The 9,695-nt window shown below is 32.2% G+C and overlaps 1 pseudogene; it reads right to left on the bottom strand.

The window, feature by feature from the left end:
- Nucleotides 1-9,695, bottom strand: part of LOC137658544 (uncharacterized) — a 464,917-nt pseudogene that overhangs the window by 56,961 nt on the left and 398,261 nt on the right.

Raw genomic sequence — 9,695 nt, 5'->3', positions numbered from 1 at the left:
GGGATTTTGAATTTAAGCTTAACATACTTCAATAAGCTATATAACATAAGTATACCTAGAAATGCATACACAAACATCTATTTCGTCTCTATAACGACCAGTATCTGTAAAAAAAATAAGCTATTACCTGGCACCAGTAGCAGAAAATTATCAATTTTAAGAGATTGTTTGACATGCTTTGCAACCATAGAGCTAAAGATAGGTTTCGCGTTTCAAAAGATTAAGTAAAAATTTTTCTGAGTCGTATCAATCTCGAAAGGTTTATTTGGTTGCTATAAATGCGTTTATGACATCGTTATTTCCTTATCTTATCCAAATTGCATAGATAATTACGAAAATACGCAAAGACAGTCCGTACTGCATTTAAAATTAATTAAAGGCGCGAATGTTTTGTTACAGTCTTTTACGAAACCCATCTGCCCTGGGCATTTTAAAACAATATACTATCTGATATGAAGCATTTTCTATCCTGAGAAAGGCCTAAAGGTTGATAAAAATAAAATCTATTGTGTCAACGAATGAGTTATTCCATTCATATATATATATATATATATATATACACGCACACATTGCATTCACATACACACACACACGTGTGTATATATATATATATATGTATATAACATATATATAATATATAATATATATATATACTGTATATATATATATATATATATATATATATATATATATATATATATATATATATATACATATATATATATTCGAGTATTTCAATAGGTTCAAGACTTACATTAAATATTGCCATATTTCATTCTGCTGCTCATCTGTATCTTGAATCCCCTAAATATTATCTAAATTATATCGTTCACGTACTTCAAATTTCGCTACGTGGTAAGATTAGAAATGGGCTGCTTATTTTCCAGAATGATTTTAAGTTCCTTAACTACAACTGTTTCATATTTCTTTTAGTAGACTTATTTCTTATTCATAAGTATGTGTATCATATCACCCATTCCTGTTTCAATAAAAAAAAAAAAAAAAACATGATAATAACTTACAGAATTTTAATTTCTGGTCCTTCCTTTAGCTCTTTCACTTTGTTTTAATAAAATCTAATACAATTTACAGCAAGATGAAGATCAGTGGTGAATAGTTTCTCGTATGAGGATTGATGAATTTAGCCCTAGAAGAGGAGCCGTCTGCGATCTTATAAGAATGAATTATAGCCCTAGAAGAGGAGCCGTCTGCGATCTTATAAGAATGAATTATAGCCCTAGAAGAGGAGCCGTCTGCGATCTTATAAGAATGAATTATAGCCCTAGAAGAGGAGCCGTCTGCTATCTTATAAGAATGAATTATAGCCCTAGAAGAGGAGCCGTCTGCTATCTTATAAGAATGAATTATATTTAATGACTTTCGTCTTAACAATAAAACTGTCCTTTGGAAACTGTATCTGGACTTCAGGAAGGAATTTAAATTACAAGGCTATCGAAAAATAAAGTATTTTCAAAAGAAGTGATTTGACATGGCAATATTGCTACACACATCTGAAATTTCAGGAAAAATATTGAAAGATCGCAGTGAAAGTTAAGTAATGAAGTGAATTTAAGCTCTACCCACTTATACACAGTTATTTATAGAAATGTTTTCAAAATGCCAACACAGAATTATGGTATATAACCAAAATGAATCTAATATTACAAAGATATTCATGCTCGAATTCTCAGAATAAACGAGGCTGCTTTATTGGTATTCTAACTGGGCATACTGGTAAATCTACGTTTTCGAGTCATCTAAATAACAGTGGCGAAATATATCCCGGTGGGATTTCATTCTGAATCCAACAGAGTCATCATCAGTCATTCTCCAGAGCATTATCTGCTTCATTTACTTCAAAGCAAAGGTGATTAATTCAAAGTATCCCAAAAAATTAAGTAACTTTTTTTTTATCCTGCGACTAACATTATCTTATCTTCCCCTATATAATAAAGAGTGTCTATATATATATATATATATATATATATATATATATATACACATATACCGTACATATATATATATATATATATATATATTTCTTATTTCTTTCCGGTCACGCTCAGTGGCACACATATAACTACTCTCTGTCCGGGTAAGGGGGAGAGCGAGTAATCATAACCTTGTGACCTTGTGAGAGGGGTTGTAGTTAGGAAAGGAAAAGAGGGTGGGAAGGGTTGAACCTGTATGTGTGCATGTCACTTTTTCAAAATCTAAAACCCCAGTAGTAAGATGAACAAAACAAGAAAAAATAAACGGTTTAGTGGAATATTCTTCAAATCAAAAGAAATCTTTAACATTATTCCACGCAAACTCTTATTCAAATAAGGTCCTTGTCATATTTCTTTTCACGCCAGTCTTCAACAAGTTCGCCAAACTCCACATAACTTTCAAACTTCAAGAAATAATTTTTCTTGTAGGAACTTTACTTTATCTGCTTCTATATTCTGGTGTCAACCTTTTCTTTCTTTGGTTCTCTTTTTCGTTATTCGGAGCGACAGAAGATCTTTGTTTGAAAGGGAATGCATTATCACTTCTGCGAGTAAGGATTTACCTCGCACCACAAAAGTAATCTCTCTTTCTGGGTTACGTTATAAATCATGCTGTGTGTACCCATAAGCTCTCAAAATAATGGTTTCCACCTTTCTTTCATTATGCCTTCCTTGCATTATTCATGTTACAAAGATATTTGCTCTCTCTCTCTCTCTCTCTCTCTCTCTCTCTCTCTCTCTCTCTCTCTCTCTCTCTCTCTCTCTCTCTCTCTCTCTCAATTCTATGATTAAACAGTAGTTGCTAAAGAACATATGACATCGATCCACAGTAAGTTATGCACCAACCTTCCATGGAATGGGCTCCGCTACCCCCACCCCGCCAAACTAATAACAAACAGCCAGAACTAATTAAGTGAACAAACAATAGTCTTCCTCTCCAAGTAACTCACACAAACAATGATCTAAACCTTTCCAGAAAGTGCCTTTTCAGGGTTTCATTTCTTTTTCCCTGAGTGAATGACACATTACCCCCGACTTCAAAATATCAGCTTATAAACATCGGGGAACTATGACAGTAATTTACCTCCGAATTCCTGCAGGTCATAACGACAGTAATGGAATGAAATCTAGTCATCCTTTACAGTTTACTCTCGTTCCACTGCACTCGCACTCAAAACATTTGTGTAAATACTGAAAATGTTAAATAATTCAAATATACTGTACACTGTATATATATATATATATATATATATATATATATATATATATATATATATATATATATATATATATATATATATATATATATACATGCGTGCGCGTGTGTGAGTGTGTGTTTATGGAGGTAACCTTTGTTCTTTAATTTTTATCGGCAAATTTATATTCACGGAAGCACGAGAGGCAAATATTTGCTTTCGCTATTCGATATCAATAGAAATATATTTTCCATCGGAGACAAAATTATTCATAGCATCATTTAGTGTTTCGAGACTCACACATTTAGTAAAAGTACTCTGACATGTTATTTACAGCTTCACATAAAAAAAAAAACGAGTTTCAATAAATAAAATACACCGTATGACTGATGAAGCTACACAAACAATAAATGCATAACCTTGCCTGCATTTCCAATTGTCAAAACCTTATTATATAGAGCTTTGATATTTTAATTGTTTGTGGTTGGCAAAATAAGTGAATGGAGATCTAAATTCCCTGTGCACTTGCCTAGTACTTCTGTGATAAATAACTGTCCACTTATTTTAATTCTCTAATGAATAACTGTCCACTTATTACAATTCTCTAATAAACAACTGTCCACTTATTACAATTCTCTAATAAACAACTGTCCCCTAATTCCAATTCTCTAATAGATAACTGTCCACTTATTCCAATTTCTAATATATAACTGTCCACTTATTCCAATTCTCTAACAAATAACTGTCCACTTATTCCAATTCTCTAACAAATAACTGTCCACTTATTCCATTCTCTAATAAATAACTGTCCACTTATTCCGATTCTCTAATAAATAACCATCCAATTATTCCAATTCTCTAATAAATAACTGTCCACTTATTCCAGTTGAACAGTTAGAGTTTATGATTTGCAAGCTCTCTCTCTCTCTCTCTCTCTCTCTCTCTCCTCTCTCTCTCTCTCTCTCTCTCTCTCCTCTCTCTCTCTCTCTCTGTTATTTGCTTTCAGGAGACTTTTTTCAGTCAAAAAACGCAGTCATGAAATAGCTAAAAATAAAAAGACACTTAAGTCGTATCTTATATGATTAGAAAATTTCTATAATCCAACATAATCGTTAAAATTCCGACTTAGAAATGAACAAATACCAAACCACTACTCTTGTATCGCAGATGATTATTGTTGTTTAATTTTCATAATAAAAATACTATCCTTACACAGAAAGGATCACATATTGTGTATACTTCCTTATGATGTTATTTTTGGCTTACTAAAATATGCTGAGCCATTGTAAATCGTAGAATTTATATGGCCTCCGTTTTCGAAGGATCCTTTGACCTTACCCAGAATAGTTCGGCTACTAATTCCTACCACGTAAATTCCGTTTCCCCCAACTTTTTATTTTCTAGTAAAAACTGAAGAATCTAATTGAAATTCACATATAAGAACTGAACGTAATACATGGAACAACCGTAAAGAATTGTATTTCAAAGAATTCTCTCAACGTAAACGTTCTATGTTACAAGGAACACACATACATATACATATATATGGACATAACCACGCACACATAAATATACATACACACACACATATATATATATATATATAATATATATATATATATATATGTATATATATAGACAGATAAATAGATATATATATGTATATAATATATATATATATATATATATATATATACGTAATATATATACACATATATAATATATATATATATATGTATATATAGACAGATAAATAGATATACATATGTGTATATATATATATATATATATATATATATATATATATATAATATATATATATATATATATATATATGTATATATATATGCATATATAATTGTTTTACCTAATGGAGACTGTAGTAGAGTAAAGAAGACATGGTAGAGCCAGTAGCATTGAAGAAGCCCAGATAAAGATGATAAAATTCCTGGCCTCGCTTTTGGTCATCCGGGGTTTCAGAGGCTTTACGATGGCGATGTACCTGAAACAAAGAATTAAAATGTCAGTGAGCTGAATCCTTTTTAATATGAGAGAGAGAGAGAGAGAGAGAGAGAGAGAGAGAGAGAGAGAGAGAGAGAGAGAGAGAGAGGGGAGAGAGAGAGAGAGAGAGAGAGAGAGAGAGAGAGAGAGAGAGAGAGAGAAGGAGGTTGAGCAATTGCATTAGATGTGCAAACTTTTGAATAGAGTAGGTCAAAATTGCGTAACTTAAATATTCTGACAGAGAATAAAGGTTTAATAGCATTGAAACAAACTCTTATTGTAGCGTGATAATGTTAATATCATTTGCCCAAAAGGTACCCATACAAACTGTTTTTAATAACAGTTTGTCATACGTTTATAAATAATAAGGAAACGTCAGAATTCAACTTTCACCGAAAAGAATGCAAAGGTAAAAGTAAAATAAAACATTGCCTTATTTCAACTCTACTTTAAGAATCCTGTTTGATATCCCATTGTTCATTACACATATCATAATATTATGAAAAATGTTGAAGAGCATGGAATACGAGGAATATAATTTTATATACGGCAGTCATTTCATAGAAATATTCTCATAAAATAAACATGATATCAAAATTTTCCAACCAAAATTCCGTTACTTTATAAAATATATCAATCCTCATGAGAATACATCTGCCTAAAACACTTCTTCCACTGATTAAAAATTCTTGAGAGTTTGTTTCAAAAGAGCTAGATCAAAGAGGTCAAAGAAAGCGGTAAGCCTATAGAGATATTAATGTTGCTTGTGATAAATGTCTTTGAATGGATATCCCATGGGTAAGGGAAGCTAATGAAAAAGGCTGTATCGTTGTCTCTTTTTGCCATTCCTACTTCCCTTTCCCTCTTTGATGATTCCTTATCGTGGTAATTAAATCGGACTAAAGCGATTAAGAATTAAGTAAATATTACCATGCACTTTTAAGATGTAAATGCTATTAACACCCAACTCTCTCTCTCTCTCTCTCTCTCTCTCTCTCTCTCTCTCTCTCTCTCTCTCTCTCTCCTCTCTCTCTCTCTCTTCTAAACAGTATCAGTGACTAGAAAGTTTCTTTCTATTCTGAAGAAATGGAGTCTGGCCCTACCAGTCAATTGCTCTCGATTCCGTTTTTTATACTTACTAAGATTACTGGTATTATTAGTAGCTTGCAGATAACTATTTTCTTTGGAAACAGAACAATGTATTTTCCATAAAACGAAATATATGAAGATGATTAAAAGTTTTAGAATGATAGATTATTATTAGATATGCTTGGCCACTTGGATGCAGACGTGGGTTTAAGGGATACGAAAAAAGTAATGAAGACGAATACATCATCATCATCATCATTATTATCATTATGATTATGATTATTATTAATATCATCATCACCATTATTATTATTATTAGATAAGCTACAACCCTAGTTGGAAAAGCCAGGTGCTATAAGCCCAAGGGTTCCAACTGGGAAAAATAGCCCAGTGAGGAAAGGAAATAATGAAATAAATAAACGATATGAGAAATACTGAAAAATTTAAATAAAATATTTTACACACAGCAACAACATCAAAACAGATATTTCATATATTAATTATATACGACATTTTAGCATAAATAAACCCAACGATGAACATTTGGGCACATACTCAACGGAAAAAGGAAAATGAAAAAGTAAAAATTACCAATTTACAAAAACTATTTTTCAATAAAAATAAAGGTACTCCATATACTTCAATGGCTAGAATTACACTGAACACCATTTTTCTCAAAATTATGAACACAATATTTATACGTTAATGATAATCTGGAGCATGCAATACAGTAATTGGAGACATATAAAAGCGTTATGTTGGTTTGTTTGAGACTATATTGACATTATACAAGCATTAGGTCTTTATCCAGAGCCACCAATTTGGCAAGGAGTTAATGGATATGAAGGTTGGTTTGGGTATCTAAAAATGGCATACAGAGCATATTAATAATACTGATAAGTCATGTTCACAAATAAATTGAACAAAAAATAATACTGTATACCGTAAATTCTGACATCAAAACATTACATAAATTCCCAACACTCAACGAAAAGAAATCAGGTTCACCAAAATACTATTAAAAATACTATGCTAAAAAAGGTTTTGATCTCCAGAGCTAAATACGACAGTAAAAATAATTAAGTCTTCTTTATATTAATTTGTAGTATTTCAAGTAAAATTCAATACAGCCAGTGAAAAACATGCAAAGTTATCGGTATGAAAAATCCCCACAAAAAGGGAATTAAAAAGAATAGTAACGATTCTATAACAGAAATTGCTTTGACGTCAAAATATATGTAAATGAAAACTATTCGCAAAACACGGTGGCCACAAATGAGAAGTAAAAGAAGTTAAGCAACTTACTAGATGAAAATGAAAAATATATAACTATCCACGAAGTAAAATGGGAACCGCTAAATCTTCAGCAGACGATTATTAGAGAAAGCTTTAAATGGTAACAAACGAACAATAAAAATGGGAAAAGATCCAGTCACCAAATGCAAAAAGAAATGGTATAAAGCTGGAGCATGTCAGAAAATCAAAAGCTTCGAAATTATTCAGGAACTTACATCCTTTCCATAAATCGAACCAGAAGGTCAAAAGAAGAGAACATATCAAGAGAATTGAGATAAAGTCCATGAACAAGAACCACAAATACGGATTGCTTCATGAAAACAAATCGAAAAAAAAAAATCGTGTAACAGAGCCAAATAGAAATAGATTTGGTAAAATGTAGTCTATGGAAAAAGAAATAAAACTTACACATTTATAAAAACAAACATCGTAAAAATGTTTGGGAATTACTATATTTTTTATATTCCTTGATTAATACGAGATAATAACATACACCCAAACAAACACAAAAACATTACCACTAAGAGTTGTTTACAGTGAAAGTTCACAAGTTTAAACCGAGTTAAAATAAAAAGGATATAAAGCAAGTTCAGCTAATTAGTTAATGCCTACAGTGCATCGTGTGAGTTGTGCTGATGTCACTGCAGTGTTTGATATAACACCACCGCAGCTACGATTAACTTTTATTGATTTCGAACGTTTTATCTATTAAATTGTTTTGTCTTTCTTGCTGTTGTTTACCTAATCCTAACAACAAAGTATCTTTATTCGGGTATATTTTGCTGCCTTCTAACCATCACACTGAAGTTCGCTAAAGTTCTCTATCATCAGGATTTCAATGTAAATATCAATGAGTGACTCCATTATAACCACTATAATGTGAGAAGAAACTGTACACTCAAATCTTTTGTTATCAATACGCTGCAATTAAAAATCCATCGAGCCACCTCTATAAGAGTATAGCTTGACTCATTGGTCTGGGGAATATCCTCCATTTTAATAATGGTAAAATGGCATCCGACAACCTTCACGTACACTATAATTTAATGACCATCAATCGACATTTGTCATCTTTTACCTTCGATTTGTCATCTTTTACCTTAAATCCTTCGCACTACTGCTATACGTCTTCCCCTCTTCGAGAACCTTCCAATCTCTTATTTCTATTACTCCTCCCCTAACACGACGTAAGCACCGATTCTCTAAAATGTCCTCGATTCTGACACGACCTTAATTTACTGTGGACTTTCCAGTTGAGTTGGGGGGGGGGGGGGGGGGGGACTATATCCGTGAGGTATTAAACTTGGTAAATGAGGCGTTTCCCTCCTCCTCTGGGTTAACTGCTCTCCGTTTACCGCCTGGCTAATAGGCCACTCCCCTCACCCTCCTCTGCCGTTCATGAGTCAAAGTCTGGCAGTCTCTCCTGTCCAGTTGTTCACACTTATTCACCTCCCACTGCTATTTTAGATTTTTTATTCACTATCTACTAACAATGACCTTCAGAGTCTACCTATATGGGGAGCCCCATCAATACCACCATTACTGTTATTTTGCATTTTACTAATTTTTTCGTATAATTGTGCATATAGCTAGGGTGACAGATGGGAAGCTGCACACTGGAAACAGTAACACTTGATATGCAAGAAAAAGAAGAAAGATGGGAGAAACAACCACGAAAAATACCTGCAAGAATTAAACTTGGAATATAAGGCAAATTAGAAGGCTAAGACAGAAATAAAATCAGAAACCAGAAAGTAGGGTACAGAACATTGGAAAGAATAAATAGAGAGTAAACTGAATTTAGAAATACAAAGGAAGTGAGAAGAAATTGAAGAGGAAAATATATATGGCAATACTTTTGCATCCGAGTTGTACAAATACGTTAATATTCAATTTTATAAATACACACAAAGGAACAACTGTAAATTGTAATTTTTGTGATAATATGGAAGAACACTTAACCCACTTTTTCCACAGGGATATAGAAAAGAAAAAATGAATTGAGCTAAGACAACCATACAATGAAAACTTACAGAAATTTGTAGGAACTTTTTAATTCTATTTATAGAAATAGAGAAAGAAATTTTGTACCAGATGTAGAAGAAAAAATAATGAGAAATAA

This window comes from Palaemon carinicauda, chromosome 19 (assembly GCF_036898095.1).
Source record: "Palaemon carinicauda isolate YSFRI2023 chromosome 19, ASM3689809v2, whole genome shotgun sequence".
Lineage (NCBI taxonomy): Eukaryota > Metazoa > Arthropoda > Malacostraca > Decapoda > Palaemonidae > Palaemon > Palaemon carinicauda.
The sequence above is the reverse complement of the archived record's forward strand: the minus strand, read 5'-3'. Positions and strand labels throughout refer to the sequence as shown.